This window comes from Rhipicephalus microplus, chromosome 3, assembly GCF_043290135.1.
Source record: "Rhipicephalus microplus isolate Deutch F79 chromosome 3, USDA_Rmic, whole genome shotgun sequence".
In the NCBI taxonomy this organism is placed as follows: Eukaryota; Metazoa; Arthropoda; class Arachnida; order Ixodida; family Ixodidae; genus Rhipicephalus; species Rhipicephalus microplus.
In genome coordinates, this window is record NC_134702.1 from 278,537,180 (window position 1) to 278,557,634 (window position 20,455).

Sequence of the window (20,455 nt, forward strand, 5' to 3'; positions counted from 1 at the left end):
CTACTCTGAGCACCCCACATCGCCAGGCGAGGCCCGTGTTTTCACAGATTTTTCAAAGACAGGTTGGCTGACTATTTCAGTTCTTTATCGCTGATCTAATGACACTACCGTTGGCATTGCCGGCCTAGAGAGACCGACCATTTCCCTATACCGTCACCCGCTCACAGTACCCGATCGTCTATGCCTTGTCTGAATCGGTGTCGTATTGTTCTAGTGCACAAGCTTTGTAGGGGGGTCCGTCCTATGTAAGGCTGACTGACGCAGAAGCCTAGCCAATGTTTCAGCCGCACACAGTCGCACCGTGCTCGATTAACGTCCCCATATCTGTAGCTAGTCTTGTTGCAGCTACACGGGTTCGGGCGAATAAGGCAACAGGCTAGGTCAACAAAACGACACTTTATTGCTAGGGGTTTGCAATAGCGCGCAAGTGTCGGGAGGAGATGGTACAGAAACAAGAGTAGCCGCTAACCCCTTCGTCGTTGACGTCCTCAGCTCGTAGGGGGTTGCGGGTTCGACCTTCTACCAAGGCCAGTGTCAAAGAGAGTGTGCGGCTGTTCGCACGCTAGTTTTGTCCACTGACCCGGTTTCCCTCTCCCTGATGAGAATACCTTTTCTCGCTGAGGGAGGGATAAAGCTGTCCCGCGCACCGAAAAAGAGGGAATCGCGAGCACTGGCTGTGGGGGTGTTCTCACAACTAGGCTTTCACGCTGCCTTAAAAATAGAAAGAGGCTGGGCGCGCGTGCTCCTCCACATCCTGCCCCCCTTAAGAAGGCCCCTTAAGAAGGCACTTCAAGAACAGACTGCAACATGAGAATACTTTGTTATTCATCATCGAGGAAGGCTAGGACGGTGGGTCCCAATCCGTGCCCTCCGGCAGTTGGCCCTCCCCCGTAGGTGCAGCCGGTGCCCCCACTTGTCGCCCCTGCGTCCAAAGTAGCCACCACCATTGCTGCCGTGCCCACTTGCCTCATGGCCAGCCATTGCCACCGCTGTCACCTTCTTCGCTGTTACTGCTGCCCTGGATCCGGTGCCAGTATCACACTGGTCCAGACTGCGCCCCGTTGACCCCCGCCACCCAGGTGCTGGTGGCGACCGAGAGTAGCCAGTTGGTGACAGGTTTCGTTCAGCACTGGCCCCAGGCTGCCCTCTCTAGCATGGTCTGAGCTGCCGCATCAGGTCACAGCACCATGGTCTGGCGGGCTTGAGAGTCATCTTCGGCATGCCTTGCCATGGCCTCGAGGTAGCAGAGGCCATACGGGTGTCCAGACAACCATGGATCGGCTAGGTAGTCTTGTGCTTGTGATAGCGGCTTCGAGGCGGCTGGCTCTCCCGACAGGGTTGGCTGTTGGTCACCCTGGCACCTTTTGCGTACATGCCTGGTGATGAAGACGATGGGGTAGGTTGGAAGTGGCGTTGCTTGGTTGCGCGGGGCCGCGATGACGACATGGAAGATCTTGGGGGTGATACCGTGAGAGGAGTGGTTTCCTCTCCGAGCTGTTCCAGCGGCACGTCTTTGCCTTTCGACTCTCTATCTGTTCGGTGAAAGTTGACACAGAAAAAAAGAACTGGTTAACAATGTGTTGCACGTGAACCCTTGCACCTCGCGTCGAACATATCAAACGCAGCCTGCCGTGGAGAGTTGTCTTCACCTGTTACGCAGGAAGTATCACGGTTCTGAGCTCCTTACTCGATGTCGAGCGATCTCACCCGCCGCGCGTGGCTTGGAGGACGACTGGCTGTAGTCCTCATGCTCCTCCCGTGTAACGTAGCGTTTCAAGTCACATACATGCACCGGTCCGCCGCTTAGTTTGCCTTTTATGTTCACGAGCCAATAAACGAGCGAGGAAACTCTCGTACTCGGTACAGCCCAGACCATTTCAGTGCCAGCGAGGCAGCAAACTGTTTGCTAGCATTGCTGAGAACATGATGGGGCTGCAGCACCAGATCGCCCACTTCGTAGCGTACGTTCTGAAGCGTGCAGTCGTACTGCGCCTTCTGCTGTGCTCTAGCAGTGCTGAGATTATCCTGAGCGTTATGTAAAGCTTCCGCTAGCTTCTCGCGCAGCTGCGTTGCGTATTCAGCGCGTGCCGATGTCGCCACAGGCACTCCACTGCGAAACGCAAGTACGGTCTCCATCAGATTCGGCAGTTCTCTCCCCGTGTTCAGAAAAGAAGGCTCATACCCAATCGACCAGTTCACGGTCGATCGCAATGCAAAACCGATCTCTGGAAGGTAGGTATTCCAGTCCCTATGTCTCTCAGAGAACGCAACAAGCATGTGCTTGATGTGCTTGATGTGCTTGAACGCTTGTGCTTGATGTGCTTGCGTTCAAGCATGTACTTGCTCCGTGGGGTTGGACTGAGTATGGTAGGTGGTTGTTTTCTTGTGCTTAATGCCCAATGTGGCGCACGTGTCAAGAAACAACTTTGCAGTGAAATAAGACGCGTTGTCTAATGAAATGCTCAAGAAACCTGAACCTGGTGAAAACCTCCATCAAATTTTCTAAGATCACTCAAGCCGTCAACTTCCTAAGGGGGTGTGATGTGTGGTGCGCGTTCAAAGTGCGCGCCTTCGAAAAGTGCGCGTCACGGAAAAAAAACAAAAAAAAAAACAAAAGGAGAAATACCAGAGTGCACGTGCGGTGCTGCTTAAACAAGAATGACGACGTTAAAGAGCGTCAAGCACGAGGATGCGTGGCAGGACGTGAAGTAAACAAAAGGTAAAACATCCAATGGGCAGCGAACACGGAGATTTCAAGGCCCAATGGCTTGACACCACGAAACAGCAGTATCTCCAATGAGAACGAGACAAGTGGGCCAGAGCTGAAGCAGGAGCCTGGGGGGACCAGAGCAAGGGGAATTCGAGGCAGGAGTGCAAGCGGAAGGTCGTCACCGGACCGGGCGCTGAAGATGGGCCGTTGGGTTCCGGACCCGAGCCTACAGGACTTCCACCGGCCGGGGCCTCCTGCTGTCGGGTTCCCGCTCCAAAGGACCGTGGCCATCCGGTCCTGAACTCCTTTCCAGGGCCTGCGGACTTTGGTTCCGGCAGGCGAGCTACAGCCGTCGGGCTCCGGGCCCGAGCTGTGCGCCCAGCTGCTTGACTAGGTCGACCCTAGTTCCCGGACGCGTCGCCACCAGCCTGCGTTCTCCCGTCTCCGACGTGTCCACGCTCCTCAAGCCGAAACCATCACGATTTGGTAGGGCTTTTCGACGTGTCGCCAGCAGCCAGCGTTCCCTCGTCCTCGTCCAGCCCACGCATTGACGCAGGAGTCACGGCGTTCCGGTTTCTCATCACCGCCGAAAACCAACTTGTGGGTGAGACTGCACCGATACTCTTGCGCTACTCCCATCACTCAGCCCCTTTCGAACGTTAGGTTTAGTTACTGACTTTGAACGTTCTTGTTGGGTGTTTACAGATGTGTTTCGTCATGTCCAGTCAACTGTTTATTAAGTGTTTTGTTTTGTGAGGAATCTTTGCCTTTTTACTTTTCAATTAAACTTTTTGTGTGTTTCTTGGAAACCGAACGGCTTTGTCCTTATTAACAAAACTCTCTGAGGCTCAGCCCGGGAGAAAAACAAATCAGCAACAAGAACCCGCATCACAAATTGGCGTCCGCGACAGGACAAAGTCGTTTGTTTTTCCAGTAGATTTTTTGACGCGGTTAACACGATGACGAACACGTGGGAGTTAATTGAGTTGGCGGATAAAATGGGACTGACGGGAGCGGAGTTTAGAGTATGGTACGAGGAGCGGATGGAGAGGGAGCGTGAGCAACGGGCTGCAGAACGAAAGGCGGCGAAGGAAAAGCTTGAATTGGTGCTTAGAGCTAAGAAGGAGGAGCTAGAGCGCGTAACGCGTGAAAATAAAGTGTTGCTAGAGCGTCAGACACGCATACTGAAGCAGCAGCTCCAATTAGAGAGGGTGGACTTCGAGCGGCGACTCGAGCTTGCGATGGCGAAAAGGGGGCAGCTGGCGATGCAGAAGGTCGAGCAAGCGGTGAATGTTTGCTCCGATAGCAGCGTTTGCTGGAGGGAAGTCGATTCCTGCAAGGTTGGCCTCGAGCCTCGCGACAGCCTTACTTCGGAGCGAGAAGCTCAGATAGAGGAAGGCAGAGAGGTGGACAGCCAAGAAGGCAGGAGTCATGAGGAGTTTGTTGAAGCGACGGAAAGCTTCTCTGGCTGGGAACATATTACTTCCGTTAGCTGCTTGGGGACCTCTGAGAGGCCAAGCACCTATGAAGAAGAGCGCCTGGATATGGGCGACCTAGAAGCTGTGGAAAATGTTGTGGAGCAAAGCTTCGATAGCAGGGAACAAAGAAGTTCCATTCAGAATGAGGTGTGTATCAGAACGTCTCAAAGGCCGAGCACATTTCGGGAAGGGGTAGGGCTACCTCTCAATAGCTCCATGGAAGGAGCGCTAGAACGTCATTGGGAAGATGGCAGCGAATGCCATGAAGGCTCTGATATAGTGGCCACTGATTGTTTTGTACCGACAGAGGTAGCAGCAGGCACCACGTCAATGGTCCTAGACCATACGTATATCTCACTCAGAGAGAGAGGGGATTCTAGTTCACAGGATAGCGTAACTGCTATTTGTCCGAGAAAACACGATGGGAGTGCTGAAGCACTCTTCAAAATAAACAGTATCGAATCGGAGGTGGGCTCGATAGTAGGTATGGAGAATGCCAGACAGGGTCTTGAACCTGAGAACGTGATTGGTTTTGAACCTATAATTAAGTCCACTCAAGATGAGCTGTATAATGACCGAGCACAACGGCATCCCTTCTCAAGAATCCAGGAACCTCACACGCTTGTCGGAGCGTTTGGGCTTGCTGAGGGCACCCCGAGCTTGTGTTCATTAGATGGTGAACTAAAAGAAAGCATTTGTGTGAGAGATTGTGGCATTTGGACATTCGTGTCTCAGTGCGTTTCGTGTCGACGCCGACGGCTCGAGACCGCGCCCTGTTCCTCTGTGACCGGTAAGCGTTCATGTGGCCGGCGGGGGCGCAGACACGCGTTTCAGCGAAAGTGCATAAAAGCATGTTTGCCACAGTTACTTTCGAAACGTGCGAGAAGGGCAGTGCGTCTGGTTTGGGACGCGATAACCTGAGTGTAGGGTTAGAAAACCGGTAGCTCTTTCTGGACTTCGACTTTTAGATGCGGACACAAGTAGCTTTGTCCATAGTCGATTTTGTAGTAAAAAGGTTTATTCCGGGTTTCAGAACTTTTAAATGCAATTGGGTGAATCTAAAGTTTAAGTGTGGACATTTGGACGATGTAGCGAACTGTAGCCCGGTGATGTGTTGAACTGCGTGGTGCAAATATGTGGTTTAATTGTGACGTAGTGCAGAACGCGCACTCATCGGCAGTTTTTTTTTCTAAAAAAAAAAAAACTTGAATAAAAGGGGGGCGTATGTGATGTGTGGTGCGCGTTCAAAGTGCGCGCCTTCGAAAAGTGCGCGTCACGGAAAAAAAAAAAAAAAAAAACAAAAGGAGAAATACCAGAGTGCACGTGCGGTGCTGCTTAAACAAGAATGACGACGTTAAAGAGCGTCAAGCACGAGGATGCGTGGCAGGACGTGAAGTAAACAAAAGGTAAAACATCCAATGGGCAGCGAACACGGAGATTTCAAGGCCCAATGGCTTGACACCACGAAACAGCAGTATCTCCAATGAGAACGAGACAAGTGGGCCAGAGCTGAAGCAGGAGCCTGGGGGGACCAGAGCAAGGGGAATTCGAGGCAGGAGTGCAAGCGGAAGGTCGTCACCGGACCGGGCGCTGAAGATGGGCCGTTGGGTTCCGGACCCGAGCCTACAGGACTTCCACCGGCCGGGGCCTCCTGCTGTCGGGTTCCCGCTCCAAAGGACCGTGGCCATCCGGTCCTGAACTCCTTTCCAGGGCCTGCGGACTTTGGTTCCGGCAGGCGAGCTACAGCCGTCGGGCTCCGGGCCCGAGCTGTGCGCCCAGCTGCTTGACTAGGTCGACCCTAGTTCCCGGACGCGTCGCCACCAGCCTGCGTTCTCCCGTCTCCGACGTGTCCACGCTCCTCAAGCCGAAACCATCACGATTTGGTAGGGCTTTTCGACGTGTCGCCAGCAGCCAGCGTTCCCTCGTCCTCGTCCAGCCCACGCATTGACGCAGGAGTCACGGCGTTCCGGTTTCTCATCACCGCCGAAAACCAACTTGTGGGTGAGACTGCACCGATACTCTTGCGCTACTCCCATCACTCAGCCCCTTTCGAACGTTAGGTTTAGTTACTGACTTTGAACGTTCTTGTTGGGTGTTTACAGATGTGTTTCGTCATGTCCAGTCAACTGTTTATTAAGTGTTTTGTTTTGTGAGGAATCTTTGCCTTTTTACTTTTCAATTAAACTTTTTGTGTGTTTCTTGGAAACCGAACGGCTTTGTCCTTATTAACAAAACTCTCTGAGGCTCAGCCCGGGAGAAAAACAAATCAGCAACAAGAACCCGCATCACAGGGGGAAAAGTCACCAGCAAGAACTTATTTCTACTAGAAGTTGTGGGGCACGGGCCTATCACGTCACATGCCGTGACTTGCCAGGGAGTCTGACTGTTAATCGGTTGCACGAGGCCGGTCGGACGTCCGCCTCGTGGCTTGACGCTTTGGCACACACGACATGAACGGGCGTAACGAATCACATCTTGCTTCATTTACTCTGTAAAGGGAGTTGAAATTTCTTGGACCAATAGCTTTAAATATCTCGGCTTAACATTTACAAATAATTTAACCTTGTCAATACATATCGACGAAATCTGTGCATCAGAGTAAGCTCTGTGCAAATCTGCATCAGAGTAAGCTCGGCTTCTTACGACACAAACTAAAAAAAGAGCCTCTCAAGTTAAACTTCTTGCATATAACACGCTAATCAGGCCTCGTTTTGAATACGCATCTATCGTTTGGGACACGTACACTAAAGAAGACATTAACAAATTTGAACAAAGTCAGAGGCTGGCTGTACGGTTCATATTTAATCATTACCGCCAACATGACTCGCCTACCTCTAATGCAAACAAACAACATCATGACCTTACGGAGCCACCGAAAAATAACAAGACTAAAATTTGTATCAGCTATGGAACCATAAACTTGCACTCGACCCCGCTCCTTATCTAAACCTTTTGTTCCATAGACCCACCAGGAACTTTCACCCTTGCAAGTTTACCTTGATTTTTGCATGCACAAACAATTTCGAACATTCCTTTTTCCCACACACCATAAGTGAATGGAATGCCTTACCATCTGATACCTGATACCTTCTTATCAAACATTGTTCCTCAGTTGTTCAACCAGCTCCTAGAATAAACTTGTAACGGTGCCTTTATCTTGCGATTTTTTTTTTCCATATCTACTTGTGTAATAATCTGAACTATGCTACAGTGTATTATTATTGCTGCCTTGCATTGCTGTTTTTGGTCATTACCTTCTTATGTGCTATATGTCTGAAATATGCACCGATTAGTCCTCTCCTATTCTCTGGTATATTCTTCAATTGTTGATTGCTTATTTCTTCTTGCTCTCTATTTGTATTTCTCTTTTCCCCCCTCTTTTTTATCTTGTTTATAACTGGTCTTTCATCATTGTTATACCAACAAACCACTCCTGCTTGGGCCGCCAAGGCCTGCAGTATTGTATAAATATAAAAAATTAAAAAAACATTCCTGGCCAGGTAACGAGGCAACACAACTTAGCTGAAGTCTTAGGGCCGCTCGCATGCCCAGCAATGCACGAGTCATGAAAGTAGCAAAGAGGTGCTCCTCTCAACGTGCGCAGTATCACGACTTCGAATGATTCGCTTGTGTCATCGTCGGATGGGATGTACCTCAGCAGGACGCCGTCAGAGTCAAGCAGATATGAATCCAGCGCGCCCACAGCACTACCAGTTGTTGCCGAGCGCTCCGTACCGACAGCAATACCAGCTGCCCCCTTGGGCGCAGTGGCCTCAATACCACACGGCTCTTGGAGCCCATCGAACACCTTTCGACAAAATCGATCTTTCTGCTGAGCTTCTAACAGTTCCTTTCTGCTGAAAACAATCCCTGCGCTAACAGCAGTCTCTACACGGTTCACACTCTTACCTCGAACTAACGATTGCTCCGCTTTTTGCGTTAGCGTGAGTGTCTCGCTCTCAAATCGTTCCGAATCACTCGCGTGGCTTGCCTCGTGTCGGACTGGAGCACGCGATAGTGCGTCAACCGCGGCATTGTTATTACCCTTGCGGTAGCGAACGGTGAAGTCCTAACGCTGCAGCAGCAATGCCCAACGCGCCAGGCGGCCACTTTGTTCGTTCAAGCGCCTCATTCCTGTGAGCGCCATGTGGTCAGTCTCAATCACGAACGCAACTCCGTCTATGTAAAAGTCAAACTGACAGAGAGCAAGAACTATCGCAAGACGCTCTTTCATTTCATTTCATTTATTTACTCTCAAGGCACTGGGCATTACAGAGAGGAGTGGGACAACAAATATCAATAAGAAGTAAAACAAAACAGCAAGATTAGAATAAATTATAATGCACTTTCAAAAATGATTGATTTGAACGCATTGGCGTCTGTGATTGAAGCGATCGATGCGGGAAGGTGGTTCCAGTCAGTACATGTTCTAGGGATGAAAGAGTTGAAGTGCTGGTTCGTATGGCAGAAGGGAACCTCAACCTTGTATTGATGGTCATTGCGTGCTGATATGTAGGCTGGTGGAAAAAACAGTGAATCAGAGAGGGTTCTGTTAGTGTGATAGATCTTCTGAAAGAGACAGAGACGTGAATTTTTGCGTCGTATTGAGAGGTTATGCAAATTTAGTTGAGCCTTCATTAATGTGACACTTGCAGTTCGAGAGTAATTGGACAATATGAAACGTGCTGAGCGATTCTGAATGGATTCAATGTTGTCTATGAGCATGTGAATATGAGGATCCCAGATAGACGACGCATATTCGGGTTTTGGCCGCACTAATGATTTATACAGGAGAAGCTTTAGGTTAATTGGAGCAAGAAAAAAATTTCGACGTAAATAGCCAAGAGTTCGATTAGCGTTGCACATTATGTAGTCAACGTGAGCCTGAAGGGCACCCAGTTGCGTCGTTGAAAAACATCCCCCGAAGTGCACGATTGCCCCTGTCCCAAGGTGCCCCAATGCCGGGGGCATGAGGTTGTTGACCTCGGTGACCACTACGCTGCACCAGATCAACACGGTCCATTTGCCGTTCCAGATGATAATCCGGTGGCACATTCTCGGTTACCGAGTAGTTCCTCTCCACTGGCGTCAACGTATGACTCGACTCAATCGGTTGGAGGGAACCTCCATGCTCCTGAAGCAGAATTGCTCTTAAGCCCAGGTCGCTTGCATCTGTGTGAATCACAAACTCCCCGTTCAAATAGGGTAGCTGCAGCTGAGCCGTGTTGGTCAGCAACTTCGTGAGGTGATGCGATGCGGCCTCCTGCTCTTGGCTCCAAGCCCAACGCTCGCCATTCCTCAAGAGCTTCGTCAAAGGCACCTGCACTGCCGCGCAGTCTGGAATAAATTGGCGATAAAAGTTCATTCCCAGAAAGTGCCTCAGCTCACTAATATTGTTCGGTGATGAATAGCTGACTATCTCTTCAAGCTTACCCTTATCTGGCAAAATGCAACCCTCGCCAAGCGTAAATCCCAATAATGTTATTCGGGTCGCAGCTATCAGAGCTTTGTTTGGGTTCAGAGTTATGCCCGCAAACCTCAGCCTTTCTAGAACGTCTCTCAAGTGGCCCAAGTGCTCTTCGAACATTTTTGAGTAAACTAGTACGTCGTCTAGATATGCGAGTGCGTGCTGCCACTTTGCATCTCCCAAAACACGCTCCATAAACCTGATTTGTAGCAGGAGCTCCCACCAAGCCGAAAGACATTTCTCCTGAATTGGAGAATGTCCCCTGCACCACGTGAAAGCTGACTTCTCTTTATCCCGCTCATCCATCTCAACCTGAAAATATCCACAGCTAGCAACGAGCATAGTGAAGTACTTCGCCCCGCCTAGGTTGGATACCAACGATGAAATGGAAGGAAGAGGGTACGCGTCCTTCTTCGTAAACTCATTCAGCCTGCGGTAGTCTACACAAAGGCGATACGTATATTTCTTTGGAACTAGAACTACCGGAAAGCCCCATGAAATGCTTGACTCAACTATGCCCGAGTCGATAAGTTCGTCCAAGGCGGCGGCGTCAAGTGCTTTTCGCTTAGCCAAGCTGATCGGTCGGGGATTGCATTTCCACAGTTGTGCATCACTCTTGTCAATTCTATGCTTGACCAGCGTAGTGCGGCCAGGTCGGTCAGTAAACATCGTGTCATACTTTTACAACAGCGATGACAGCTGCACTCGTTCCCCTTCTAGTAGTCTCTGTGCCTCTACCAAAAGCGGGTGCACTGTCCTTCCCTGCAGCGCAGCACATTGTTCCGGCGGGGTGGTTTTTCGCTTTCTCTTCTCGGCGTGCTTCCCTCCTCGCGCACTCGCGCCTCTCCCTGCGATTGGCATGCCTTTGTCAATGCGGGGGCCTTCGATTAAAGCTTTAGCACGTCTCCGTCGTGCTCGCGGTAACCACCGTTTGCAATGGCAATGACAATACCCGACTTTGCGAGAAAGTCTCGACCCAGTATTAAAGACATTGACAGCCCAGGAAGATGCATGAAACGTTGTCGCCTCATGCGTCTATCCCAGCGGATCACTAGCCTAGCCGCGCTGCTCGATTGTGCTGTGCCCGTAGCAAGGCGGAAAATGGTGTTGCTTTGTCTCAAGCGGATATTGTTCTCGCGGAGATGGTGTAACACGTCGTCACCGAACGAAGAAGCGCTTGCCCCAGTATCCAAAAGTGCTACAATCTTCTTTCGAGCTATCATTAACTCGATTAGCAGCGCAGGTGAGTCTATGGCATCACTTACGCGACAGGCTGAGGGTGCAAGTGATCTGAACGCATCAATGGAATCACTGATCGGCGCGCGGGGTCCAATGCGGATCACCCGCGGCGCCGTCCGTTTTCCGAATCGCACGTTTGCTCCTGACCCGGTGTGCGATCGCATTCGAGGGCGATGAGCCCCGGCGCACCGCACAGATAGCAAGGACCGCGGACACCTTGACGGCCCGATCATATGTCGCCTCGATCAGGTGGTCCTCGCTCTGGGTCGTGCCGCGCTCGTTAGGCCTTGTGCCACGCTCTTTAGACCTCGTGCCACGCTCTTTAGACCTCGTGCCGACCACGTCCTCCTTCCTTGGAATGTCACGCACAGGGGCGGCGTTGGTCGTACAAAGCGCGCTCCGACAGCTCCCAACCGCATGGTACATGTTCATCAGCGAACGATGCTGACACGTTACCCCTAAACGCTTCTGAAACTACCGCGCCACTATTCCACGCACAGAGGGGCTGGATTGACTGCGCTGCGGGCGGGGGTGGGCGATATGATCACGCAGCGAGGATGTCCCCTAGTATGCGCTTCGCCTCGGTGGCGAGCTCTTCTAGGTATGCGAAATTACGTCCTCCAAAGTGCGCCGCAAAAGTCGGGTGCGCTTGTCGCGAATTGCGCTCGACTTTTTCTGCGTTGGTGCCGTTAGGCTTAGCGAGACGACACAGTTCATCCATTGCCCGTACATACTCCAGCAAAGATTCATCAGGATGCTGGGTGCGTAGCTCCAACTCCCTCCCCAAACGCCACTTGGAATTAGCCGGTAGGAATTCGCCGTGGAAGCTGTCGCGGAACTCTTACCGTGCGTGTGCGATGTCCAATTAGTCGGAACCATCGGGTCGCTTGCTCCATGAGCGACTCCGGGACCACGCGCTCGAGAAGTTCAGCATCAGAAAGCCCTGTCGCCTGCTGATAATGAAGCAAGCGATCAAGATACTCGTTGGCGCTCTTGCAGTCGTGGTAACCCGCATAGGTAGGTATGTCTACCTTTACATATGGTCACACAGTCTGCATGGGGGCCTGCAATGTGTTCTGCAGGGCGCTCGTGAGGCTTTGCATAACTGACAGTGCTATCTGTAAGAGTACCTCGCTCGAGGGCAAACTGTTACCCGCGGACTTTCCTACAGCTGTGGCGCGTGTTGGAGCAACTTGTGGTGGCGCCTCTCTGTTCGCGTCGCGAGATGACAAAGCACCATGCGTGACGTTTCCCATCGTAGGCCTAAATTCTGCTAACGAGGTCTCTGGCCCCTCCGAATCATCCCACGTGAATCGACCAAAATCTACGCTGTCGGAAAGTCCTAACAGTGCCCCCCTGTTAGCCAAAGAATCGCCACTCTGCGACGCGACATCAAACATGTACAATTCTTGGAATTCAGACATGCCTGTTATCCTACGTGTGGGGGAGCGTCAGTAGTTGCTCGCGTCCACAAAACTAGCCGCGTTGCCAAATTCCTTATGTTGGGCGCCAGATGTAGGGGGGGTCCGTCCTATGTGCGGCTGACGCAGAAACCCAGCTAATGTTTCAGCCGCACACAGTCGTACCGTGCACGATTAACGTCCCCTATCTAGCTAGTCTCACTGCAGCTACACAGGTTCGGGCGAATAAGGCAACAGGCTAGGTCAACAAAACGACCTTTTACCGCTAGGCGTTAGCAATAGCACGCAAATGTCGCGAGGAAATAGTACAGAAACGAGAGTAGCCACTAACTCTGTCGTTCACGTCCTCTGCTCGCAGGGGGTCGCGGGTTCGACCTCCTTCTTCCAAGGCCAGTGTGGGAGAGCGTGCGGCCATTCGCACGCTAGTTTTGTCCACTGATCCGGTTTCCCTCTCCCTGACGAGAATAATACCTTTTCTCGCTGAGGAAAAGGAGACCCGTTCCGCGCGCCGGGAAAGGGGGAATTGCGAGCACCGGCTGTGGGGTATTGCCGCAACTAGGCTTTCCACGCTGCCGTGAAAAGGGAAGGGAGGCTGGGCGCGCGTGTACCTCTCTGCTTTGATATTAGTGACTTGTGTGTTTAGGTCCTGTTCTCCCTCACTTAGCACTTCACTCGGCACGCTCGCATGCATATAAAAACAGCTGTTACAGAAGGAACGAATAGGTGAATAATGAAGTCAGTGGGGCCGCACAAGCCCACCGACGCCACAATGCGATTCTGTGACTGCTGTGGGCACAGGCGACTCTCCCAAGCTTTTCCTACATGTGAGTTGAGCGTTTCGTGGACCTTTCCATCAAGCTACCCGACCTGGTTTCTTCCTGCGCGTTTTTAGTTTTCAAGGTTGCCTTCCTGCCATATGCTCCCCTTTCTTTGCTCTATCACAACTCCTTACATGTCTCTCGCAAGTCTGCTCTCCCCTCTTTATAACAACACTACCGATCTCCACCGCTCCACGATGCCAGCCACCAATCACGAAGGTTTAATTAGGAAGTTTCGTTTTCAGACTGCAAATGGGCCCAGAGCCGTTCCACAATCCTGGCTTGTATTTCACATGTGCGCTTCTCGTTCGCTGTTTGTGTGTGGTCATAATGGCAAGACTGGAGGCTTTTCGTGCATTTTCTTGCCACTCAGCACACCACAGTGCAACCACTTGGCTTCAGCATAGTTCACGCGCTCAAGACTTCATATAGCCGCCGCATTGTGCAGCACTTGCTAATAGCTGTTGAGTGCCCGGCAGCCAACTTTTCCCTTTGGGTGTCTCTGTATTTAGCTGTGCCAGTAAAGGCTTCCTGGGCAGAGGTAACGGCCACATGTGTGCGAAACTGTTTTCACGAGCCCGAAGCTTCCAAGCAAGACCGTTCCGGCAACGATTTGTGGCAGTGCGGTGCCGACTCCAACATAGGATGGGACGGTGGAACATCTGCTGGGATGATCACATTATGGCCGATAATGATGATAACACTGTGGAACTGTGAATGAATGAGGGCATTGTGAATGAAGTTCACAGCAAGAGCGATTTGGAGGAATCTGATGATGATGACGAAACTTCAGAGCCAGTGCCCACGAGCGTGGCAGTAGCAATGGGCTACATCGATAGCCTCAGGCTGCTTGTATATGCCAAGAAGAGCATATTGCCAGTGAAGAGCAAGCTGCCACTTTGAATAAATTCAAGACAACTCTTATCACTTCTCTTCAAAACACGTGCATGACTTTTTTTGTGGAAAAACGTAGTTTCACTTGCAAATGTTTAAAGCTGTGTTTCATTTACTACGAACTTCGGGATACAGCGCACAGATGCCACGTCATGCTCAGGTTCGTTATAAGAAACCTTAACTGTACAGTGGAACCCACTTGCAGCACATAATGCTAGGCTGAGTTGGTCACATTCAACAGATCGCAGAATGATTAATGCAGCACTGGACGGTCAGAATAGGTGAATGCAGGAATGCTGTAGTATACAAGATTCCTTTTATGTGTGACATTTCTGCATTGGTTGGCTTGACCAATGCCACGAGAGCACGCATACTCGTTTACCTGATCTGTGCCGACGCATCACTGCTGGGCTTTCACAAGTGTCAGCTGTGCCTAAATAAGATTCAGGTTATCGAGAGAGCCAGGGGCAGCACGGCTCGAGAAGTGTTGGAGGCATTCCACATGAAAGCGCGAGGTTCCTCTTGTATCAGCGATACGTCAGCACCTCCCTCATAGGCACAGAGCAAGTTCTTTTATCACGGGTTGTGATCAGGGTGGTTTGCACAAGCACATAAATTTTGATGCAAGATATGATGAATGAACAGTCAAAAGTTTGTGCTCCCCTTGACCCCTTCCCTCGTTATTTCGTCAGATCTTTATGGCTTGTACAAAAACATGAACAGACTAGCCTAGCAAACAGTACTTCTTAAGGGAAGACGCTCCTCGAAAAAACTTTTTTGTATTTCTAGTCATAGACACTTGAAAATTTTATTACAGTTTTTCATGGAGATTTGAAATATGCAATCATTTTTTGTGTAGCTGCTATGCTTATAGAGTTACGCCATGCACAATAGCAAAAAGTTACATGTTTTGCGGGTACTCTTTCATGTACTTAACTTTCAGTAAAAGCATTGTCTCTGATCTTATTTGACTCTTGGTAGATTGTAAAGTGCAAATATCCATCCAGATATATCACAGAAATATTATAACCAAAGAAAAAGATCGTACTGAATCACTAATTACTTTCAGTCTCCCTTGAAACAGTAACCTAATATTTTCACAGCCAATTTTGATAGACATTGCGATTTCAAATAGATATTTGCATTCTGCATGTGTTGAAGAATATGCATGCCAAGTTTTGGTATTATACAATAAGTATAAATGTCTAAAAGGCTGCCCCGATAATGTGAAGTTGTCCAAAAAAATGAAAATGAGAAAAACAAGTTCGAAAGTTTGGAAAGTTGGCATTTATTAGGAAACCATTTTTTTTGCATCGAATTGGGGCACAATGAAAAGAATCTTGCACTGAATGCTCGGAAGACCGAGAATCGCACAGAATTGTGAAAGTTGGTCATGGCCTGCGCCTATAGCGCGTGCTGCCAGAACTGCCTTTCATGTTTACAGCAAAGCTATCACGCGAGCTGCCACTGTCGAAACGAGCGCTCGTTCCTTGGTCCCTAGCCGAAGTAGTACGTCTCGACGCGTGCGTGAATGAAAGTGTAGATTCAGGGCAGTCAGTATTTTCACAGCACAGTTCGAGGAATGCCAAAAGCCCTTTGCACTTTCCAGCTACCTCGGACGCAGGGTCCCCGTTCGCGTCAAGTTGGGCATTGCGCACTCGCCACAAGGGCAGCCAGCGCATCGATTTCGCAAAGCAGTGTGTTGGCAGTAGGAGCACCTACTGGTCTACGTTCAACGTTCACTCTCGAAGAATCCACTCTTCATTTGGGATGCACTGACGAGTTCCACGGCAGCGGCTATTTCACAACCACTGTCGCCGCGGGGTTCGGGATCAGTTAGGCCTATTCGAAGTCGGTGCGTTGGTCAGCGGTGACATCAGCGTCTGCTGTCGCTTTGGAAAGCGTCCGATGCCGTTTCCCTCGATACTTCGGGCGAGTTCTGAACTTTCGATAATCTAGACAGCACTTCTCGGGGCTTGCCATGACGCAAAACTGCAGAAAAACAGCGATCAACTCGATCGCGACGTCCGAGGCTTTGCTCTTCTGCCGGAAAGATATAAGGGGGAGGAGGCACAGCGCACCGCTGACCAATGGTGTCCTCGCGCTGCTTGACGCGATATTCAAAATGCATAACGTATGCATTCTTTTTTCTTGTTTTTGGTTCATTCTTCGTGAAGATACAATACTGGCTACTAGTGGATTGTGAAGGGGAAGCCCTTCGCAGCATGCGTGCACGATTGCAAATGGCCGCCAACATGTCGTTTTTGCGACAGGACAACGCAAACTATGCCATTTTTGGAGACTTTCGCGCATTTCTCACGTCACCGCTCTCCACTTGGAAACATCTTTAGATCATTTCTCATGCGAATTTAAGCTTGATATTTTCAGAAAAGAAAGATCATAGTCAAAGGATGCCAATGCAACCAATAAAAAAAAGCAAAAACTTTTCGGAAAACTGCGACTTTTCAACCCGCGTCTCCACTTAACTGCAAGGCATGCAGCTGTCAGCCAATTTTCGTGTGGTGCATCATTTTGGAAATGTAGACAGTAAAGAACACGGGAGGTTAATGAAGCTTACCACATTTATGCACACGAGAATGCTTCCCTCAGGGTTCAATCAATTTGTACACATAACTGTGAAATTAGTGAAATACGTTACTAGTCTGAAACCTGACAGCCTATATGGCCGCCGAGTCTGATATGACTTCTTATCTCTCTCTTTGCAAATTGTGGGGTTACTTTGTTTTTGTTCAGTGCAATGCTTCTGTGTATATAGTCAACTTCCATTAAAACAAAATTCGCGAGAACTGCAATAAACTTCGAATTGAACGAACTTCCAATTAAGCAAAAGGCACGAAAAACTGCACCTTTATTACTTCAAACCTGACAGTTCGTTGAAAAAATAATTTGTCATCGTCTCCTGCTGAACCTGGCTGCGACTAGCAAGTTTTCCAAGCACTGCACATGTGCTACTTCAGCATCGTTTTCTTCAATAGAACACAGGAAACGCTGCGCAGAGGAAGACCCTGAGCAACATTGGTAAACCTCAGTGGCAGTTCGTTTCTGATGTCTTTGTCCTCTAGCCGAACCATCTCCAAAATGTGGCTGTACGTAATTATTGGACAACACCTATCGACGCTGCTGACCACGGCGATGAATTCTTCAAAATAAATTTTTCAAAATTCTTCACTAAGAGCAGCCCCAAACCTTACGTCGTCGAGTTCCTGTTTGCACCTGATGACGTTTCAAAGCGTGTTAGGCTTCACGTCGTACTTTTGTGCAATGTCTTGCTTGGCAGTGCCTCCTCAGTCGACTTCGAAATTTGACTTTCGTTGCCAAGACAAGTGTTCAGTTCGCGCCACAAGTTGCCATTATCAAATATCATCACGCACTCAATTATCAGATGTGAAAACACGTGCAGAACCCAAATTGCGATGGCGGGCTAGTTGGTTTATCATGCTAAGTTAGAACAGTGCAACTGGATGCAGACAGAGAGGAACACGCAAAAATAAAATGTAAATAGTGCTGTGTGTGTGTGTGTGTTTGCATGTTCTGCTTTGTGTCCTGTTGCGCTGTTCCAATTTAGTAGGAATCAAGGTGTAAGAAAACTAATTTAGGTGTGGGCACTTTCTGCCCGCTGAATGGAGACCGTGTCCAGATAATGTTCTGCTGCAGCAACGTGGTGCTAAAGTGAACAACCGCTGCGACATGAAGGCTTAAAGAGAGTGAACTTGACAAAGTATACGCACGACATTCTTTTCTCCTTATACCTTTAGTAAAGCATTATGTGTGCTAGTAACTAAATCTAGAAATGCAAGCCACGTTTTTTGAGACCGAAAAACACTACGTGCCGCAAACGCTGCAGTTGCCTCCACGGTGTTCTCCCATATGCATAATATTACGGACGTTACGTACGTAGCTCGTCATTTACAGTGCATGCACCAGCCGCAGTCGCATGGGGGCCCTGCGACATAAGGACTGGAGGGACTGAAAGCGCCTAGCATTATCTTGACACGCCGTGGGGCGAAGTATCTACACCTCTATTTTTCTTACACCGTTATAGGAATCAACCACGAGTCAACCCCATGTGCCGCTGAAGCACTCAACAAATCACAAAAGAAGACTTAGTAAGCCTATGTGATCAATGCTATGTTCCAACATTGACTAAACATGACTACCGCTTCATGGGCTGCGGCACTGCGGGCAGTGGCGACGGCGACAACAGTCGTCTAGCACATAAATTTTCCTCTTATTGAAAAATTGTGGTCGCCTCAAGGTTCTCCATTAAAAATTCTCCATTAAAATCAGCCAACATTACGGACTTGACTTCCAATTATCGAGAATTTTTTCCTATAAGCACGCACTCAAAACTGATGACCAAAAATTCCAATTAAAGAGTGCCTGAATAGTTTTCTAAAGATTTGGCAGCGTGTAAGCTACAGCATCGACAAACCATTCACACCACAAATTTAGTTACATGCTGTGTACCAGGGCCACAACGAATAATTATACCCTCCTTTTCAACTGTGCCTGGCCTCCTCAACTTTTGAGGCACGCTGGCGATCGTAGAGCTCTCATGAGCACGCTCGACGATTTGAGCTCTTACCAGTCTAGACCTCAGAGATGGCTCGCCTATAGGTTGCGAGCAGTCTCGAAGGCCATCACTTAGTGCGCCCGGGAGCATGCACGTTGTCTGGCCAGAGACAAAGTAGTTCATATCTGCTCCGACAGGCACCACCCCCCTACCAGCTGACCTTACTTCCGTGCATTCTACAGCCCATGACAACCTATCAGGTCAGCAGCCATGGTGATGTGACTGCTGACGTTCTCTGGCCTCGCCAAGTGTCCAGAGGATGTCGCATTGTGAATGGGTCGTTGAAAACCCGTTTGGCTGAGTCGCAACCATATGCACAAATCTGTAGCAATTCAGGGCTTTAAAGCGTAATAAATTACACAGTTTACTCAGAGCTTAAATCGGTCTCTAAATAACCCTTGGGACTTGGTCTGCCGGCCCCAATGTGTACAAAATCGCCAAAACCTTTTCAGCGTCTCTTTAAGCGACTTTGGATTATCAAAAGTTGACTGTAGTGCATATCTAAGAAATAAATCACTGGTTGTCAGTTCAGCACTTTTATCTATCATTCTTTCCCAATCGCGTGTCCAATGCTGTTCATGTCTTAATTATGTATCCACCAGCCCATTTAACCACACGTAATATTGTTCTAAACTTAGAGAACTTAATTAAAAATGATCATCCTGATAAAAGTATTTTCAAAAATATTTTATGCCTTTTGACTAGTTATCAACTCAATTTTTTTACTAGGAATGGTGCATTTCTTTCTCAATAAAAAAAACTTAAATATTAGAGAACATGTCCGGAGTTTTTCTCAATTTTCCTAGTCTATGGCAATAACTTCTGGGATACAGGTGTTTCGTGCCATTTAGCATCTTTGGAATTTATTTTTTTCTTGTGAAACTCCTTTGACAACGAAGAAAAAGATGAAACTCATAAGATTATATTTCACTTGCTCTTTGATGGGAATAAATATTGTCAGAGAGGTGCCCTGAAAATGGATAAACTGCAGAATTTGTGGAAAAGAGTTGTTTGAGGCCAACTTTTTCTTTTTTAGGTAAGCACAATATTTTTTTGCAAAACTATCTCCAAAGTCATTAATGCGGGCCTAGAACCTGCACCTGCTGTAGATTTTATCAAAACCTGTAATCTTCACACACCCTGCTATTTATTACTAAACTATTTTTTTTTTCCCAAGAGCAAACCAGCAATTCAGCTTCATAATGACCACTTTTCTGCATGTCATTCAAAATGTCACGCAGATGTATCGCCTCACTAAGCAGTCACATCCCACCAATTTTTCGGCTTACTTCGGCTGGACAATATAATGCTGCCATCATTTATGCGAAAGTGAAATGAACTAAAAAGAGTGGTCCCACAAGCCAGAAGAGCAAAGTGGCTGCACCAGACTGGCTGCACTTATCTAAAGCAATCACAATGGCAGCTTCCAGAACGGAAGCATGGACAAAGAATGGGACTCTTTTCAGCAGAGAGTACTATGAGCAGAAGGAACTGAACACATCAGAGAGAAAATAGCAACTTGAGGAAAAACCCAAGCACTGCTGGGCACAGAGTCAGCCTGGAATTGCCAGCACCCCCCCCCCCCCCCACACACACACACACACAAAATAGGGCAACAAGAAATTTTAAAAAGCCAGCATGTATGAGGCAGTCACATCCATCAATACTCGGTGATTTAGAAAGACCATTGTGGCTTCAGCAGCACCGGCTTGGCCCCAACACACACCAACAGTTAATATTTTGACATACTGCCTTCCTTTAGCACAGTACAGAAAACAATTTAGATGCTCTGCCTCAAAAGCTTCTGCTTTCATAATGATGGAAAGAGTTTCAA

General features: G+C 48.9%; 1 protein-coding gene across 8 annotated transcripts in view; it reads right to left on the reverse strand.

The window, feature by feature from the left end:
- vib (phosphatidylinositol transfer protein vib) overlaps positions 1–20,455 on the reverse strand; it is a 126,608-nt gene that overhangs the window by 94,090 nt on the left and 12,063 nt on the right. The window lies entirely within an intron of this gene.